General features: G+C 33.0%; 1 protein-coding gene across 2 annotated transcripts in view; it reads left to right on the top strand.

Moving 5' to 3' along the window:
- The window catches only part of LOC145267088 (vacuolar protein sorting-associated protein 51 homolog), a 131,595-nt gene that overhangs the window by 71,860 nt on the left and 37,726 nt on the right, over positions 1-22,009 (top strand). The gene's annotated exons all lie outside the window — the stretch shown is intronic.

Here is a 22,009-nt window from a genome sequence, read left to right as displayed (position 1 = left end):
TTTTCTACAAGGTGGGGGGTCGCTTTTTTCGCTGATATTTTCGAAAGTCATCCCCTCTTTTTGATTGACTAGCCTTAATTTAAACCGTTATCACTTCTGGTTTGGCGATGGACGCAACGGCAAAGACGTCACGTTTTGATTTTTTTTTTTTTTTTTTCACATTTTTTTCCTTCTTCGTGGTACGGGTTCAAGCCTGCTTGCCTACTATCTTTTTTTTTTGTTCAACATACACCTCCAAACACCCGGGCAACGTCATGCACTCAGGTTTGTAAAAAAATAAAATAAAAATTAAACAAAGTTTCTTTTCAAGAACGATCTGTGGAACACAGTACCACAGGTCTGCTTCCCAGCTGACTATAATATGGTCGTTTTCAAGTAAACAAATCCTAAGAAAACTTCTCTTATATAATCAAAATTTCATGATCTTATCTCACTGTCAACCGAACAAACTCAATAGCCGTGATCCTCGGGTGGCTTTTGACCTTGACAGTCCAAAAAATAAAATAAAATTATTCAAAAAAAGTTGAAAAATTGAATCATTTTATTGACAAAATATCATTTTTAACTTTCTACACAAATTGGTTGGTGGGATGATCAAGTTAATATTGGGAATAATAAATCATTGTTAATAATATTAATATATTTCTTCGTTTTGTCCACAAATTTGGCTGTGTCCATCGCCATATCACAGGTTAAATACAAAACAAAAATCAAGCGGACATACGCATTCAACTCCCCCACCCCTACGAGGTGGGGGGGGGAGAAATTTAAAAAAAAAGTTTTTTTATTGGAATGGAATATTGTCGATTATATGCATCAAAATATCTAGATTAAAAAGAAAATTTCCTTGTTAAATTTTTAGCGGGGAGTTCAGTTTTCTATGCGATGTATTTCCAATAATAACGATTACTACGATACTATCCCATTGATTACTGTACAATAACCCTTATCCCCGAGTGGCGCTTCCGGGCCTTGATAAGTGGTGACTACCTTGTAAAAAAAAAAAAAAAAAATATAAGGTCAGCACTAGAAAATCTTCAGCAAAACAATAGGAAGTGGATCTTGCGTTTATTTTCAGCAGCCGTGTCACTCTCGCTTCCCTTATTTTGTCCTTTAGTCCTCACATTCCATGAATGATGTCTCTAACAAAGGGAGAACTATTTTCTGTGTCAGAATCTATTCCATCAAACACTTATCGTTGGCTGGTTTTTAACCTTGAAATAGTGTTTTTATTTTGTTAGCTCCTTACATCAAGTGCCTTCAGGCCTTGTCTGGAGCAAATTTCCATTAATATATATATATATATATATATATATATATAAAATAAAAAAGCCTTCTTTGAATTTCTAACAGGATAATATCCGGGATTATTGAAGATTTTTGCTCCCAAAAATGACTGCTAAATTTTATTGACTAGTTTTGTCTGATTTTCACAGTGGTGACAGGGCCCATTAATTCACTATGAAAACATTGTTGTCTATATTATTTATTTTTTTAGAATTATTTTTTAAATTTGTTTCTCGGTTCGTGGGGAGGTTAGCCTCCTGAACTTAGGTTACTGTTAGGGCAGGTTTATTTTTGTAATAGACAAAAAAAAAAAAAATTCAAACAGCGTTTATTTAAAAATGAAATTGAAAGAACACAAATTAAGCGTATCTAACAAAATATTCCTAAAGAAATCGTCGACGGCACTCGAGAAAAAAAAAAAAAAAGAAAAAAAAAGTGTTTCTTAGAAAGAGTCGACAAATCGATTTTTTTTTTGGGGGGGGTGCATTTAAGCAAAAACAACAGTACTAACTTGTCATGTCGAAAATAGTAATAAATTCATCGAGTAGAAAATAGTTAAAAGTAATTTTTACGGAAAATTGTGGGAAATGGCATTTTCCCTAGACGTGAACACCTTGAAGATTGCGAATACGGAGGGGGAGACATACTTATCTCGCAACTAATGGCCGACGATTTGCGATAAGCTTTTTATTAATAAAAAGACACTAGCCGTTCTACTTTATGAATTTTTATTTTTGTTTCTTTTCTCCACGTTAAAAAAACGGGTAAAACTATACAAACACCGTGACAGCGAATTAACCCTAACCCCAACCCTAACGCTGTCACGGTGTTTGTATAATAATACCAAAAAACGACCCTGTAGGCGTATCAGAATTTTTGTCACCCCTAACACGAAACTGCGAATAAAATATAAAAAACTCGTAATTTCTCTTTTAAAAGTGGGTTGTTTATTTTCTTTATGGATTATACTTCCAAAATAAACTAGTAAACTTGTTTTAAAAGTAATAGAAATATTTTTTGTTAAACAGTAATGAATTTTCCGAACTCAATATTTTTCAATTTTTAAACTTTAAAAATCTATCAATTTTTCTATTGATTCTATTTTTACGATATTTTCAGGGTCAATGTGAAATTGTATGCTCTTTCCAATAAACCGAATATAATATTTTAGACAAACTTTTTTTTTTTTAATTCACGCCCCCCCCCCATTTTCCAATGTCTATTAAAAAGTAAATAATTTACTCAAAGTGAGTAATATTACAAATTGAAGATAAAAGATCAGTAAATATATTCAAATTTAAAAAGAAAAAAAAAAAAAGTAGTGTTTTTTTTTTAGAAATTTACCTGTAAAGTCCGAATTTTAAAACCTTTTTTTTTTTTTTTTTTAACCACGTTTGTTTTTAATGAAACCTTGGTCCTTGCTCCTTTAATTGAAAAAAAAATTAGGGCTTGAATTACATTTTTCGAGTAGTTTTAAGCTTGGAAAGACAGGGGGTCGAATTAATTCACGCCTCCCATTTTGAAATGTCTATTAAAAAGTAAATAATTAATTTACTCCCCAAAGTGTTATATATCACAAATTGAAGATAGAAGATCAATAAATATATTCAAATTTAAAACAAAAAAAAGTAGTGTTTCTTTTGTTTTTTGTTAGAAATTTACCCGTAAAGTCCGAAGTTTAAAACCTTTTAAAAAAAAAATAAAATAAGAAAAAAAAATTTTTTTTTTTTTTTTAATGAAACCTTGGTCCTTTCTCCTTTAATTGGAAAAAAAAAAAATAGGGCTTGAATTACATTTTTCGAGGAGTTATAAGCTTGGAAAGACGGGGTGGAATTATTCAATATTTTTCACGAAATTTCTGACACCTGTTTAACTCTCCCATGGAGAGGTACTCTGAAATTTTCGTAATTTTGTGATATATTACTGTTTTCGACATGACAAGTAAGTATTGTTGTTTTTGCTTAAAACCACCTATTTAAAAAAAAAAAAAAAAAAAAAAATTCCTTGTGACCGCGGCGGCGCTGCGTCTCCGAGAAAACCGACAAAACTAGTCAATAAAATTTGGCAGCAAACTGTTTCAATATACGCATAAGTTTAACATGAAAATCCGGTTTTCTCCAGAATTCCCCCTATATTAAAAACTAAATTGTAGAAAATTCTTTATGATATACGTACTCGCAACGAAAAGAAAATATATTCCAAAAATTGATCAGGTAGTTTTATTTTTAAATAAGAAAATCAAATGTTATGGGTATCCGGTAAGTGACCGTCTGGCGTCTCGCCCACCATTAAAAAAAAAAAAAAAAAAAAAAAAAAAAAAAACTCAACAATACTTATAGTTATTTTGTAATGCCTGCGTATTCTCATTTAATCGTTTTAAAAATGTTAAAATAGAACTACTTGATCAATTTATCTGCTTTTTGGAATATGACATTTTCGTTTCGTCACTGGTACGTCATATAGATTTTTTTTTATGGGTGGGGGGGGGTCTGGATAAGAACCAAAAGTCCTCTCTACACCAGCTTGAGATTTTGACTCGTATTTTAGCAAAAATAAAAAATAAATTTCGATTAAAAACGTCTTTGAATTTCAAACAGGAGGAGAATTATGCTAAGCCGCCATAGAAAACTGAAACACTCCTCTCAAAATTGAACAATTTTTGGGCGCAAGTCCAGAATTCAAACTAGTTAAAAAAAAAAAAAAAAAAGAAAAAAAACAAACAAAACTATCAATGTGCGCACCCTTCATGGAACTAAAATGTAGTATTCCAAAAACCACAAATTGATCAAGTAGTTGATTTTTTCAAACTAAGAAAACCTACACCCAACTTCCCATGTTAAGAACGGTTTCGAGGTTTATTCTGAAAGCCGTTTTGAGGTCGGGGTGTTTATATTACGCTGGGTTCCTATTTACAATGCCTCCCCACGGGACAGAGTTAGACACCAGACCAGGGTCGTTTTTTAAAGTGGAGAAAAGGAACAAAAATAAAAATTGTCTCAGTCGTGAAGGATTTCTCCACTGACAGAGAACAAGAAATTGAAGTGCACTGCAGCATCTGAAGAACAGATACAACACTTTGATCTTGTCCCGAAGGCAAAAAAAAAAAAAATCAAATTTTATGAGGAAGCGAGAACGGCGTGTCTTGATCCGCCATATTTAATAAATAAAATGAAATTTTAAAATCAGCCTTGTAATAGGTGTGATACCTGTACTATTATTCGCTAAAAATAAGATTGTTTAAAAAAAAAAAAAAAAAAAAAAGCTATCAATTTAGGTGATTTTTGGAATGTGACATTTGTTTTCGTTCCGTGACGAGTTCGGAAGATTTTTTTTTTTTTTTTTTTTTTTTTTTTTGTAAATATGAAGAATCACTCACCCTCGAAAATTCCTTTAAAATTACAACTTTTATAGGTTTTCGTAAACAGAATTTTTGTGAAATATTAAACCGTTCTTCTGGTCGGTTAATTAAACTGTAGAAGCACCTGTTAAAAACTACACGTTCTATAATTGAATATCCCCCCCCAAAAAAAAAACGAACATAAATCCCCCCCCCCCAAAAAAAAAGGTGGCCATAAAGTGAGTGCATTTCTTCATATCTTGTTTCCTGGAAACGTTTAAAAACGTTAAGTGATATTTTAAAGGATTTTCCGAAGACGGAAAGAAAGCCCCTCCCCATGGTGGACAAAAAGTGGGTGCTCAGTTTACGTTGAATTATTATAGAAAAGTGATCCCCCACTTTTCTAACTAACATTTCTTCATATCTTGGAAACTACTCGTTCGCCGTAATTTTAAATGTTATTTCCGTTTTCAGCGACCCCCAAAACCTTAAAAATGGTAATTTTAAAGGAATTTTCGAGGATTGAATAAGTCTTCATATTTACCTTTTTATTTTTAGGTTGAACTTTGGATAAGAACCAAATTTTTTCTTCAACAAATTTAAATATTTGATGTTAGATAGACAAATTAATCCAATCCGACATTTTTGTTTAAAAAAAGCTTGTTAAATAACAACACCATTGGGCTCAATTCAGCAAATTGAACACGTACGAGTCAATTTAGAAAAATTCATTTGAAATGTTGAGGTTTGCTTGGCTTCATAAATCCATTTTTTTTTTTAATGCCAGAAATTAATTTGAAAACAGTTTTTACTGTGGTTGGGACAAGGGCGTTTAGTTGCAAGTGCGTGATTGAAACCGTGACGCCCAAAAGGTCGAGAGTTCAATTTCTGGTTGTACTTTTTTCTTTTCTTTTTTTTTTTTTTAGATTTCATTTTATTTATTTTTTATTATTAATAAATACGATTTATTAAAAATTCGATTTTTTATCAGTCACGTAAATTATTTAAAGTGAAATGGATTTCGGCATTCTAAGTTAGGTTTTAATTTTTAAAACTTCAAAGCGTAATGAGTTCAGTCGAACGTACGTAAAACGTATACGTTATACTGAGAAAATGTAGTCGATATCTTTAAAAAAAAGTGTCTAGCTAAGAAAGAATGATAACTCAAATTCCAAATTTTAGGACAATTATGGGATCTAGTTTCATAGTTTATTTGTTTATCAAGATGGCGACTATGTTTTCCCGGTCTAGTTTTCATTTACGCATTCCAAATATTATGGAAATAAAGAAAGTTGGGGAAATGAGTTAAAACAATTTATCTTGATTTGGCTTCGGCCTTTTGTCGCTTCCGCCCCGGTTATGTAAGATGGCTACCGCGAATTATTTAACTGGTTTCATTATTTGCAATAAATTGGCTTAAATATGGTGCTAGTGCACTTACTGATCCTCGCGATTTTTTTTTTTTTTTTTTTTTTTTTTTTTCAATAGTTATTTAAGTTTAATGATCTGTGTTTATCAAATTGTAAGATTTAAACTACAGAATAGGTACAAAACACCCTCCCCATGTTAAGAATGGCTTTCTAAATAACGTTATTTCAGCTCGGATCAATAAGTGCACTTGTACCTTAAATATTTTCTTTTAACAAATAGATCAAACATGTAAGTAAAGCTAAATAAATTGGGTATTTGTTTTTTAGATTAGGTCCACCTGAGGTGGACTCCACCTCCAATTTTTTTTAATGACGACTTCACTAGGTTTTCGACTATGCTGAATACGCAAATCACATTGAAATTTTGCAGAGATGATGAGTAGTTCTCGAGATATAAAAAGTTGTACTATGCATTTTATTCTTTGGTGGCCATCTTTGTTACGCGCGTAGATTTGTTTATGGCGCGTGCGCAACAAAGATGGCCGCCAAAGAATAAAATGCATAGTACAACTTTTTATATCTCGAGAACTACTCATCTCTGCAAAATTTCAATGTGATTTTCGTATTCAGCATAGTCGAAAACCTATTTAAGTAGTCATTAAAAAGAAAATTGTGGAGGTGGGTGGACCTAATCTAAAAATTTACCACCGTGCTATTTTTTTTTTTTTTTTTTTTTCACCATATCTTTATTAAATGAAGTAAATATTGTTAGTTACGAAGTAATTAAATACCCCCCCCCCCAATGTTAAGAATGGGCTTTTAAATAACGTTATTTCCGCACGGTCCATATTCTGCATAAGTTCATTATGTAAAAAAAATAAAAAATAAATAAGTTGCTCGAGCGGAAATATCAAAATCCATTCAACTATAAACAATTTTTGATTGAAATGAGTTAACCAAAAATTAAATATTAAAAAAATTCCAGCAGACAGACAGTTAGATCATTTTAGTAACTGAACACTCGTCTAAAAATTGAACAAAATTCTTAAAAAATATATAATCTGAAAAAAAAAAAAAATTAGCTCAATTGATTTTAAGGTGGGAGAGGGTATGCCTTGTAGTAAGTCCGCAAAAAGCATTTTAAAAAAAAAAAATTATATTTTTTATACACATTTAGTTGGGCAACCTTGTGCGCTACTGGCATCGTCGCCATTCTCCGCCAGATCCGAAAGTCCGCGGATTTTGACTGTTTGGTTTTTCCCCTTCCACTCCATCCAAATTTTGTACTGACCACGGAAGGCCGACTTGCACCAGACGGTGTAAAAGAGCAGGATGACGAACGCAATGCAGAACCATTCGACCACCACCCAGTAGTGTCCGTGCTCGAGGTATAGACCCGTATCGACGAGGCAGAGCCAGATGCTGACCCCGGCCACTAGGCTCATCACTAGGAAGTAGACGACGTTGCTCACAAAGAACTTGTTGCGCAACAGGTCGGAGATCGGCCGCGGCTGGCGGACCAACTCGAACTGGAAGCCGCACAGCTCGCACGTGCTCAGCCCTGTCGTGCTGAGCCACTTCTCTAGGCAGGGCACATGCATCCGACCCACCGACCCACTGCAGTTGCAAGGTGACACCAGACGGGACGACGGCGGCGAAGAGCTGGCCGCCGCTGCCCCTTCGGTTTCGACCCCAGCAGACGATGACGACGGAGACGAGAACTCTCCTTCTAGACAGATTCGACAGACGGGCGCTGTAGTGGTTGCAGCACTCACCCCGCTCACATAACTGCACGCATCTTCGTCCTCGTTCGCTTCTCGGTCGATGATGCCCCGCTTCGGGGCGTAGACGGGTTCCTCGCCCCGTTCCAGGTCCTCCTCACAGGAGCTGCTATGGACTACAGCCATGGAGAGAGAGAGAGAGCGAAAAACAACTTTTCCTCCTTCTACGTGCTTACCTCCACTTTATTTCGTCTAATATACAAACAGATGACGTTTTGCGCACTTCTTCAGATTTTGTGACGTTTCACGCATTTTATTCAGTGCATAAGCAGCAGCTGCACTATGCCTTATGACGTAGGCATAACTTGCACTTGGTGTGCTTTGCTTATGATCACGATGATGATGGTAAACACTATGGGTCCAAGGGAAATAACTCTCATAAAAATTCATTCTGTTTTTACCTTTTTTGTTCGTGTAGTCGTGACTCGTGCACCTGTCGATTATAACGATCTCTATTAAAACTTCAATTAAGCTAAATACATTAAAATTACCAAATACCAAATTCTTATTTTTATACAGATAAGGAATAATAGTATTTATTTATTCAAACCTACTTTCCAAACAAAAATACAGAAAAATCTTTATGATGTACGTGGTGCTGGTGCTGACTGCTGCCCGTGAACGAAAATGTCATATTCCCAAAATCACATGAATTGATCACGTAATTTTTTTTAACTAAGATAATCAAGTTTTCGGACGAAGCGAGACAGTAAGTTTTGATCCGCCGTGTTTTATAAATAATGGCGAGACAACTCAATTCGAACTATCGAGATCAAAATCAGCCTTGTGAGGGTTACAGTTTCTTATTAAAAATCGCAAAAAAAAGTATTTTCTATTTATATATATATATATATATATATATATATATATATATATATATATATATATATATTACTTGATCAATTTTCGTGATTTTTATAATATGACATTTTCGTTCCGTGAGTATACCATAAAGATTTTTCTGAATTTTTTTTTTTTTAATTTTCTTTTTTTTTTTTTTAATAGGTTGGGCTCTAAATAAGAATCGATTAATATCGACGTTACGAATTATTTTCAAGGAAATTATAAATTAATTTGTAGATTGACAATTTCAGTTACTCTCCCGCCCCCACTCTCCGCTCACATACGCACACTAAATAATAATAATAATAAAAAAATTTCTAATTAAATTATGAGCTTATACTTTTTTTTAGAGCGATTACATGGGAATCTATTGAACATTTTGGCAGAAATAATAGTTAGGGATCATTTTCATATATGCCTTATTTTCGGGCATTTAATACCCTGGAATATTTTTGTCACATACCCTAAGTCCGAGTGACAAGTTCGTAAAACCACACTTTAAAAAGTACACGCTCCCTCCTTTAGAAAAGAGCACAGAATTTATCTGTCATAGTAAATAAAATAAAATAAAATGCTAACTGCCTCAAAACGTAAGAATGGCCCGGAAATGGAGCATCATTTTAAGTTAAGTATGTGTGCGACCTCCCCCCACCCCCACCCCAATTTAATTGTTTATTACTTTTTCAACATTTTTTATTAGATTAAATGTACAACAACGGAGACCGCCAACTTGTTTGGAAATTTTGGCCTTTTTAAAGCTTGCCAGATTGGCCTTTTGGAGGCCAAATTTGACCTTTTTTACGCTCTTGCATCGACCATGGTTCCACGCAAGAGCGTAAAAAATGCCAAATTTGGCATCAAAAAGGCAAATCTGGCAAGCCTTAGAAAGGCCAAAATTTTAAAACAAGATGGGTGTCTCCGTTGTCGTACATTTAATCTAATAAAACATGTTGAAAAGATTATAAAAATTAAATTTTTCGGATTTTATTTCAGCCTTAGGGTCTAATAATGTGTTTTATATAAAAATAAATAATTTTTATAAATTTTTGTCCGAGAAATAATTTACGCCACTGAAATGCACATTAGCCGCGTTTATTTACTTTGGGGAAAAAATAATGTCAGTTAGAATAGTAAAAAAAGCCGGTTTTATTATAGCTATTTGGACCCTTGATAATCACAATCACTCAAAAATAAAAAAATTAAACAAAATACTGGTAGAAACTCGCCTACCAATCGTACAAAAATGTATTTTTTTAAGGTTTTCAGTTTTGAGCGATTATTGATGGTGGTCAGAAGGGGCCTAGGTGTATCAGAATTTTTGTAGGAATTTTATTTATGGATTATACTTCCAAAATAAACTATTAAACTTGTTTTAAAAGTAATAGAAATATTTTTTTTTATTGTTTAAAAAACAGTAATGAATTTTACGAACTCAATATTTTTCAATTTTTAAACTTTAAAAATCTATCAATTTTTCTATTGATTCTATTTTTACGATATTTTCAGGGTCAGTGTGAAATTGTATGCTCTTTCCAATAAACCGAATATAATATTTTAGACAAACGTTTTTTTTTTTTTTTAAATTCACCCCCCCCCCCCCCATTTGCAAGTGTCTATTAAAAAGTAAATAATTTACTCACCAAAGTTTTATGTATCACAAATTGAAGAGAAAAGGTCAATAAATAATATATTCAAATTTAAAACAAAAAAAGTAGTGTTTTTTAGAAATTTACCTGTAAAGTCCGAAGTTTAAAACCTTTTTTTAAAAAAAAAAACACATTGTTTGTTTTTGTTTTTTTTTCATTGTTTTTTTTAATGAAACCTTGGTCCTTGCTCCTTTAATTGAAAAAAAAATTAGGGCTTGAATTACATTTTTCGAGGAGTTATAAGCTAGGTGTGTCAGAAATTTTGTGAAAATAGTGAATAATTCCACCCCATCTTTCCAAGCTTATAACTCCTCGAAAAATGTAATTCAAGCCCTAATTTTTTTTTTCAATTAAAGGAGCAAGGACCAAGGTTTCATTAAAAAAAAAAAAAAAAAAAAAAAACGTGTTTTTTTTTTTTTAAAAAAAGGTTTTAAACTTCGGACTTTGCAGGTAAATTTCTAAAAAACAGTTCTTTTTTTTGTTTGTTTTAAATTTGAATATATTATTTATTGACCTTTTCTCTTCAATTTGTGATATATAAGACTTTGGGACATAAATTAATTATTTACTTTTTAATAGACATTTCAAAATGGGAGGCGTGAATTATTCGATCTCCTGTCTTTCCAAGCTTATAACTCCTCGAAAAAATGTAATTCAAGCCCTAATTTTTTTTTTCAATTAAAGGAGCAAGGACCAAGGTTCCATTAAAAAAAAAAAGAAAAATCAAATAACGTGGTTAAAAAAAAAAGGTTTTAAACTTCAAACTTTACAGGTAAATTTCTAAAAAAACACTACTTGTTTTTTGTTTTAAATTTGAATATATTATTTATTGACCTTTTCTCTTCAATTTGTGAGTAAATTAATTATTTACTTTTCGGTGAGTAAATTAATTATTTACTTTTTAATAGAACTTTGAAAATGGGGGGGGCGTGAATTTAGAAAAAAACGTTTGTCTAAAATATTATATTCGGTTTATTGGAAAGAGCATAAAATTTCACATTGACCCTGAAAATATCGTAAAAATAGAATCAATAGAAAAATTTTTATAGATTTTTAAAGTTTAAAAATTGAAAAATATTGAGTTCGGAAAATTCATTACTGTTTAAAAAAAAAAAAATATTTCTATTACTTTTAAAACAAGTTTAATAGTTTATTTTGGAAGTATAATCCATGAAGAAAATAAATAACCCACTTTTAACAGAGAAATTACGAGATTTTTATATTTTATTCGCAGTTTCGTGTTACGGGTGTCAAAAATTCCTACAAAAATTCTGATACACCTAGTTATAAGCTTGGAAAGACGGAGTGGAATTATTCACTATTTTTCACGAAATTTTTGACACACCTACAAGGGCTGCAATGCGACTGTCAATTTTTTTCATTCTAACTCACCAGGCTTGAAACTACTTTTGTTTCAAAGTAAATAAACACTTTAAAATAAGTTAAAACACAGAAAAGAACGTATCCAGGTAGGTAGAAGAATAACTTATCTTCTCTTTAGTAACATTTCTGTTGTATATTTGTTGTTGTTTTGTTATTGTTGTTGTTGTTTTCTACTCCTTTTTATTTCGTTGGGTATTGTAAAAAAAAATGGTGGCTATTTTGGAAATGCAAAAGAAATGGTTATTCGTTCTGTGGTTAAGGATATTTAGTTCTCTCTCACTGTAAGAACTGTGACACCAAGGTCGGAGAGTGGGATTGAAAAGTCATTACTGCCAAAGACGGGCACTCTGGCCTGCAAAAAGTGCCTGGACAGCCCTGTTGGCATTTCTAGTAAGGGCACCTCAGGCGATTTCAGGTAAGGATACCTAAGGCGATTAGCAATAAACTAACCCCTTCTCAAAGAGAGAAAGCAAAACCTGGGAGGTAGGACCTCCTAGAACTGTACAAAACTAACATCTCACCGCAAAATCAACTAGGGCCAGATTATTACAGGAATGGTCTAATCTCGGTCCTAAAATGGAGTACTGTTGCCACATCTGGGCAGGAACTCCTCAGTGCACTCTGTTTAGCCTTGATAGAGTTCAAAACTGGCTTCGAAACCTGGTAGGTGATGCCCTTTTCTCTTCCCTGCAACCTCTTTCCCACAGAAGAGATGTAGCGAGCCCATCTCTGCTCTATTGTTATTTTCATGGTAAGTGCTCAATTGAACTCTATTGTTCCCCCCTGCCAAACTTTCACACAAAATGCTCAACTAGCTACAATCATTATAAACGACCCCCCCTCTATACTGGTGCCTAAATCTAAATGCGGATTCCATGAAGAAAGCTTCTTTCCCAGCATTACTCACCTGTGGAACACTGTTTCGCTGGCCTGCTTCCCAGTTGAATACAACATGGTAGCCTTCAAGTCGAATGTAAACAAGTTCTTGTTGAACCGTACCCTTCAATAATCGAATTCTACCCAATCTGTACCATTAATGAGTACTACACTACCACCTTACATTCATTAACCCTTATCCTCGGGTGGCCTTCGGGCCTCGATGAGTGGGAACTCCCAAGAAAAAAAATATTTTTAAGTGGCGGGGGGGGGGGCGAGGATAAAAATCCTTAGCTGAAAGAACTTGGAGTGACGGTGGCTAAGTGGTTAATGACATTGACTGAAAACCTGTGTGTGCTAGGTTCGAATCCAGTTTGTTCCAGTTTGAATACTTTAATTAAATCCACCCTTGACCTTGTGTCTGATCTCGTAGAGAAAAGCTAAATGAAACAATGCTTTCTGCTTAGATTATCATATTTTGTTAGTTTAGACTTTAGTTTCTAAATTTATTTCATCTATATAATAAAGCTCAATGTCTGTGTGTCTATCTGCACATGAATAGACTCCTATATGGCAGGGACCCCTTTTTACTCCTGTTTTAAAAGTGCCCTTTTCAGAGGAATGTATTATAGGCTTGTGCCCAAACATTACTATATTTTTGCCGTTTTTTGCCCGGAAAAAAGTTCTATGCACATGACTGCTATATGGTTTATTATTACACTAAACTGACCACATGCAATGATAGAAGAGGTATCAAGGATCTGAAAAGGATCTAAAGTGGGGTCCCAGGGATGAAGGAGGGGGGTCACTTATAAGGGGGAACCCTATGCATGCTCACATTGTTTCACATAGAGTTACCAAATTTGGTAGGAAACCCATCATGAGGAAGAGGAAGTTTTGGCGGGTTACACCGCTCACCCTCACCAACTGGGGTGGGGCCCCAGCAGTGTCACTTATAACTGGAAACCCTATGCACACACACACACACACATACACACACACCATTTGATGTAGAGCTACCGAATTCGTCATGATACCCCGCCTAGGAAATGGAGTGGTTACAGGTTACATCGTTCACTCCTGCCAACAAAGGTGGGACCCTATGGAGGTCACTTATAATGGGGAACCCTAATTAGTATTCATACACTTGTGTCAGTAAAAATTCCCGCTACTGTCCCCTCATGTTTGTTTGAGCAATTGACCTACCCCATCCCCATAAAGATGATCCGAGCAGTGCTGGATCTGTCTGTGTGTCTATAGGACAATAATAAAACTCAACGTCTGTGTGTCTGCATGTCTGTACATCTATTAGATTAAAGCGAAATTTTTTTCCTTTTTTCACAAAGGAGTCGCCACTTATCAAGGCCCAGAGGCCACTCGAGGATAAGAGCGAAAGTGTGTATAGTAGTCAATGGGACAATATCATAGTAATCGTTAGTAGTGTAAATTTGTTAAATTGGATTACTTAAGGGGAACTGCTCATCAAGAACTTGTTTACGTTGGACTTGAAAACGACCATATTGTAATATAAGATACAAAAAGTATGTAGAAAATAAATATCAGTTTAAAAGAATTTAAAAGTTATTTATATTCTTATAAAAATCAGAGTTCCTTTTTTAAAGGCTATTTTTGAACCCAGTCAATGACAGGTACTTCTGCTAGTTTAAAATAAGATATTAAAATAGAAGCCAATTTAAAAAAAAAAAAGAAAGAAACACACACACACACACACACACACACACACACACACACACACACACACACACACACACACACACACACACACAGATAAAAAAATAACAGGCTATCAGTTTGTTATAATTTATAATCATATAAAAAGTGAAAGTATTTTATTTTTAGGATGTTAACGTGTAATTTCAGTTTTATTTTTCCATTGACAGCTGGAGGCTTTTTTTTTTTTTTTTTTTTTTTGTAATGAAACTAAAGTATACCATTGTTTTAAAGGTTCGGTACACTATAAATTGACGGTTCTTGTCCAGAATTCCCACTATATTAAAAAAAAAATAAATAAATAAAGATAAATATGTACACCCTGACGAAACGAAAATATCATATTCCAAAAATCACGTAAATTGATCAATTAGTTTTATTTTCATAAAGAAACTCATTGCTAAGCTATTAATATGAAATCTAATAAGTATGAATTAATATATTATCTTCCCTTGATAATTTTTTTTTCAAAATGGCGGGCAAGGCAATCATTCCACAAATACTCATAAAATTTGATTTTCTTTAGAAAAAAAATCTACTTAATCAAATTACGTGATCCGAAGTGGTTTAAAAGGAATATTACCTTTTCAAGTTTGTCAAGACAAGAGAGTCAAGCACAACACTGTTTTAATCAACCATCGCAACAAAAATAACCTTCTTAGTGACACTCAATATGGTTTCCGTTCTGCTAGATCTACAGCAGATGTGCTTACAGTTATATCTCATAGGATTAGCAAATCTCTCGACGGAGGCTACCTTTCTAGGGCAATTGCTCTTGACATATCTAAGGCCTTTGATAGGGTATGGCATAAAGGTTTACTTCACAAGATCTTTAGCTATGGTATAGCTGGAAATGTCTTCTCAATTATTAAATCATTTCTTTCTGATAGGTTCATAAGAGTAGTAGTTGAGGGGCAAAAATCAGAAGCTCACAGTATTAATGCTGGTGTCCCTCAGGGGTCCATCCTGGGCCCAACTCTTTTCCTGATCTACATTAATGATCTTCCAAATCACATCCTTACATCATTTGTAAACATTTATGCTGACGACACTACCATTTATGGTAGCACATCTAAGACAGTAAACGACCAAGTTCTCTCCGATTCTCTCTCCTCTGATCTTAAGCACGTAGTACAATGGGGAAAGGAGTGGCTGGTTACTTTTAATGCATCTAAAACCAAGCTTCTCTCTTTACATCACCAACATTCTGATCCACATCTGGCATCAATTGAAATGAATGGCTCTCGTCTTCAGGAGGCCTCAAGTTTTGACAAGCTTCTGGGCTTGACCATTACTCCTGATCTTAAATGGAACACGTACATCAAATCTGTGGCCAAGGCCGCTGGAAAAATGGTGGGATCTTTCTATCGATCCAGTAGATATCTCACTACTGATGCAATTCTCTATCTATATAAGAGCCAGGTACGTCCAAGTATGGAATACTGTTGCCACATCTGGACAGGAGCTGCTAGAAAGGACTTGTCCTGCTTTGATAGAGTTCAAAATAGACTTCGTAGCCTCGTAGGAGATGTCCTTTTCTCTTCTCTGCAACCTCTATCTCACAGAAGAGATGTTGCGAGTTTGTCTCTGATGTATCGTTATTTCCATGGAAAGTGTTCGACCGAGCTTAAGTCTATGGTCCCCCCTCGCCAAACTTTCACAAGAAACACTCGTCTAGCTGTAAACACTATCAATAATTTCCCCTACTCTTTATCTGTGCCTAAACCTAAACGTAGATTCCATGAACAAAGCTTCTTTCTTAGAACTGCACGCCTGTGGAATTGTCTTCCGTTTTCCTGCTTTCCGGCTGACTACAATATGGTTGTGTTCAAGTCTAACGTAAATAAGTTCTTGATGAGCCGTTCCATATAAGTTATCAAATTTACCGAATTTTCATTACTAATGATTACTATATTGTCCAATTTCTACTGCACACTCTTTTACCCTTATCCTTGAGTGGCCTCTTGGCCTTGATAATGTGGTGATTCCTGTGTAAAAAAAAGAAAAAAAATGCCTTTGCATTTATTTCTGGTTGGAGGATGAAGGGTTTCTTACTAACTCAACCCCATGCTATAATTTAAGGCGAGTAGAAAGTGGACTTTAGTTTTACTTTCGGCAGACGCATAATTCTCACGTCTCTTATTTTGTCCTTTAGTCCTCACGTTCCATGGACGATGTTTTTTTACAAAGAGAGAAGAATTGGTGCTTTCTGGATCAGATTCTAATTCATCTAATACTTATTGTTTGCAAGTTTGTTTGTTTTTTAGCTCATTACATCAAGTGGCTTCATGCCTTAAAGTGATTTCATAAAAAAAAAAAAAAACGAGAAGAAAAAGTACATTAACCAGGAAAGTTAAATAAAAAAAGAGCTACGATAATATCAAGGGAGGGGTAGGTGGTTGAGTATGTTGCTGGAGAGCGAAAATGGTAGAGGAAGCAGGATCGGCTGTGATTTTGTTTTCCTCATCAAAATCCGTCTTCAGATAACAATAAAACAAAAACATAAAACACAAAAGTAATAAAAAGAAGCAAATAAAAAATAAGAACGTAATGAATTAAATCCAATTTTATTAAAAGAAATAAAAGCCGTTGCTTTTATTTCCCAAAACATCGTAACTTAAGTAATGGCATGTAATTGGTGAGAATGCAGTTAGGAGATTCAGAGTTTCTATCCCGACGGAGGCCAGAGGAATAGTTGGCCGAAACGTTATGAAACAACTAATAAAGATGAGAATAATAGGCTGCAATAAATAAATCAATAAATCATACTCATCTCAATAATGAATTCCAATTAAAATAATATATATACCATTCGGTACGGACCCGACCATCGAAGATCAGATAATAAATAAACGTGGATTTATAAGACCAAAAAATTCAACCTTGATCGCCCTTCGGGGCCCGTGGTGCAGTGGATAGAGACGTTGAATCTCTACGATTCCAGATGAGAATTGTTTGAAGATAGCGGTTTCAATCCTACCCAAAGCCGGCCAGAGGCTTACTTGGCCAAAACGTGGTGAGACAACAACAACTATGGATGGCAGTAATTGCTGAGAATGCAGTTAGGAGATTCAGAGTTCCTATCCCGTCACAGTTACCACCTGACGAAGGCCAGAGGAATAGTTGGTTGAAACGTTATGAAACAACAACTAAGAAAGATGAGGATAATAGTCCGCAATAAATAAAATTAATAAATAATACTCATCTCAATAATGAATTCCAATTCAAAAATATATAGCAACTTAAGTACTTAAAACAAAAACCATATAACATGCATAAAAATGTGATCTCTACATAAAAGACAATTTATTCCTTAAAAGGAATTATCGCCTTGATCAATACTAACAGTAATGGAGAAAAAAATTGGAAAGTTGTAAATAAAGATTTGTACAAATCGAAGTCTTGATGATGATTACAGCAGCTTTATTTACCGACTGTTTTCCCTATTGCCATTTCTGATCCCCTCTACTGGGAGCCATGTTAATCTGAAGAACCTCTCTTTCTCCCTCTGGCCACCAACTCGATCTGCTCTCTCTCACTCTCGACTTTTGACTAACAAATGATACATGCCTTTCAAGCTCTGTCTCTCTAAAAAAAAGTCCACGTCACTTTAAGCGACCTATACATAATGCTATGTCAGACTCTAGAGGTCGACCTATTTTTAAATTATTTTTTGTGTTCTAACAGTCTTTTGTCTTAAAACATTTTAACATAAATAATTTTATCCGTAAATATTTATATCGCTATGATAACATTCTTTCTGACATTCTATTTTTATAAATTTAATAATGATTATCCTTGCCAATATCTAATAGTTTGGTCATGTTGAAGTTTCTTCAAAATTGAATCCTTTACAATAATAAAAAATCACTTATATATATATATAAGTGTTGGAGACGCCCCTCCATGGGATTAATGGACTATCTCATGTCGTCACTTCCGGTATCGAGTACCGGTGCCCGGCAGTCAGAGTTTGGCACACGAACTGCTTGCTGAGTGCCATGCAGGTCATGTGCAAACGCCCCACAGTTGAGGGATGGTATTACTCAACTCACTTTGTCTGTAATATATATGAATACGTGTTTCGTTCCTAAAAATCCTGTGTTCCTTTTGTTTATTACCATTTAACCTCATAACAATAAGAAAGACCCAATGTTGCTCGAACTTGAATGATAAGCAACGAATATTTCACATTCCCATATTTTTATTAATTTTATTCTCATCTCTTCTTAGTTGTTTCACGTTTCGTCCAACTATTCCTCTGGCCTTCGTCAATAATAAATTCCAATTAAATTATATATATCTCATATTTTTATTGTCATCGAAATTGATGAAATCGCCCATTTTTCAATTAAATCGATTGATTGCTTTCTCTAGTTGGGGAACCATTACAGTGCACTGGGACAAACTTCACATACCTCCCCACAATGATTTAGTCCATAATACATTGTAGTCTACATTGCACTGTAGAGAACCTACTGTTGATTTTATAGAATTATTTGTATATTTAATGGCTTGCATTAAAGTTCAAAATGCAAAAGTCAAGTATCATGCTTCAATTGTGCTCTAAACAGAAATGCTCATTTGGAACGCGCCCCTGTCATATCAAAGAACCTGACCTTACTGCTTGTGTGGTGTTAATGGCTTGAATTTAAGTTTAAAATGAAAAAGACAAGTATCATGGTGCAATTGTGCTTTCAACAGAAACATTCATTTCGAATGCGCCCCTGTCATATCAAAGAATCTACTGTTAATTTTATATGTTGGACCTTTCAACTTGTATGGTAATAAAACTTTTACAAATGCATTTGTGATGTTAGGCTGTGTAAGTTGTTAACTCTGGTCAAAATCGTCTGTCCTTTCTTTTATTGAATTATTTCGATTGTTGATACTTACCAAAGACATTCCGATACAGAACCTATCTAAGAACACTGCCAGGCATATAAAATACCTTCATTTGAAATTTCATAAAAATCGGCCCAACCGTTTTCGAGTCCATAGGGAATGAACTCCCATGCGCACGCACGCACACACACACACACACACACACACACACACATTTTGTTTTTCTTGTAATCCGTATGCATCGCTTGGGGATTGAATAAGAAGAAGCTTATCTCAAACCAAACAATGTGTCATGATCATCGTAAGTATCAGGACCTATGGAAATTCCACAGCGGACTATTTCATATGTAATATATTGATGTTGGTATTCTGTGGATGTTCAGTGTAAATGGAGATGCTCTGATATTATTGTAGCTCTTTTGTTAAAACTGCAAAAGTATTTATCTAAGCTAGCAGGGACGCTTAGCATAACCCAATCATAAAATACGCTTAAATATATTTAAACTTATGCAGATTTTGTATATATTATTATAAAGTACATTTTCTATCGATTCTTGTATATTATAAAGGTGTGATTTCAAAAATAAAAAAAATATATCCATATGACTTGAGTGCATGTAGCTTGAACCTAACCCAAACCCATGAAGAAAAAGATATATATATAACTTGAGTTTCTTCAGCTATAACCGAAACTAAAAGAATTCTTGGTAAAATTATTTATAAAAAAAATAGATGACTTAAGTGCCATCAGCTATAATCGAAACCAAAACCAAAACTTATGAAGAATTCTTGGTAAAATTATTTATTGCAAGAAATGGAACAATTAAACAACAGTCACTCGGAAGAAAAAAGATTTAAGCATGACACACAAAATAACGCGCTATCGTATTAATATATAGATTATTCATTTGAAATTATGCTAGTATATTAATAAATATATAAATAAATATTATTTTAATAAACTTTCATTTTAATAATTACCATTTTATTACATGTTATTTTTAAATAAATATTATAAATAAATATAATATACATGAATATAAATAAGTTCATAATGATTGTGTAATTAGTTTGGGAGTGAATCCTGTATATACAAATATATAAACATTAGCAGAGTGCCCAGCATTGCTTGGTCATAAAATACACATAAATATTATATTTTTGATTCATACAGAACCCGAAACATGTGCATGTGACTATTGTTTTTTTCTAAACAGTTGACTTCTTGTATATTTTGTATATTATATATATTTTGTATATTATATATATTTTGCATACTTGTATATATTTTGTATATTATATATATTTTGTATACTTGTATATATTTTGTATATTATATATATTTTGTATATTATATATATATTTTGTATACTTGTATATATTTTGTATATTATATATATTTTGTATACTTGTATATATTTTGTATACTTGTATATATTTTGTATACTTGTATATATTTTGTATACTTGTATATATTTTGTATATTATATATATTTTGTATACTTGTATATATTTTGTATATTATATATATTTTGTATACTTGTATATATTTTGTATATTATATATATTTTGTATACTTGTATATATTTTGTATATTATATATATTTTGTATACTTGTATATATTTTGTATATTATATATATTTTGTATACTTGTATATATTTTGTATATTATATATATTTTGTATATTATATATATTTTGTATACTTGTATATATTTTGCATACTTGTATATATTTTGTATATTATATATATTTTGTATATTATATATATTTTGCATACTTGTATATATTTTGTATATTATATATATTTTGTATACTTGTATATATTTTGTATATTATATATATTTTGTATATTATATATATATTTTGTATACTTGTATATATTTTGTATATTATATATATTTTGTATATTATATATATTTTGTATACTTGTATATATTTTGTATACTTGTATATATTTTGTATACTTGTATATATTTTGTATATTATATATATTTTGTATACTTGTATATATTTTGTATATTATATATATTTTGTATATTTGTATATATTTTGTATATTATATATATTTTGTATATTATATATATTTTGTATACTTGTATATTATTTTTAATTGGAATTCATTATTGAGATGAGTATTATTTATATTAATTTATTTTTCTTGCGGACTATTATTCTCATCTTTATTGGTTGTTATTTCATGACGTTTCGGCCAACTATTCCTCTGGCCTTCGTCAGGTGGTAACCGCGATGGATAGGAACTCTGAATCTCTTAACTGTATTCTCAGCAATCACTGCCATCTGTAGCTGTTGTCGTCTCACTACGTTTTGGCCAAGTAAGCCTCTGGCTGGCTATAGAATAATAGTCCACAATAAAAATAAATTAATATAAATAATACTCATCTCAATAATGAATTCCAATTAAAAATAATATATACCATTCGCAGTTGATAGAGACGTTGAATCTCTATGGTTCCAGATGAGAATTGTCTGAAGATAGCGGTTTCAATCCTACCCAAAGCCGGCCAGAGGCTTATTTGGCCAAAACATGGTAAGATGACAACAACTGCAGATGGCAATGATTGCTGAGAATGCAGTTAGGAGATTCAGAGTTCCTATCCGCCTATACCACCTGACGAAGACCAGAGGAATAGTTGGCCGAAACGCCGTGAAACAACAACCAATAAAGATGAGAATAATAGTCCGCAATAAAAATAAATTAATATAAGTTGACTTCTTGTAAGTAAAAAAATATATATACTCTGGCTGAGATCGAAACCAAAACCTAAAGACAGTGAGTCGAGTACAATAACCATTAGACCAACTTGACAAGATCTTTAAAAGTGTTTTCAAACCTACTAATTCTTAACATAAAGAATCTGTCATGAGAATGATTCACACATGCACATT

The sequence above is a fragment of the Euprymna scolopes genome, chromosome 42 (genome assembly GCF_053919585.1).
Source record: "Euprymna scolopes isolate OS-2025 chromosome 42, ASM5391958v1, whole genome shotgun sequence".
In the NCBI taxonomy this organism is placed as follows: Eukaryota; Metazoa; Mollusca; class Cephalopoda; order Sepiida; family Sepiolidae; genus Euprymna; species Euprymna scolopes.
Note: the sequence above shows the minus strand (reverse complement) of the source record. Positions and strands in the feature narration are given on the sequence as shown.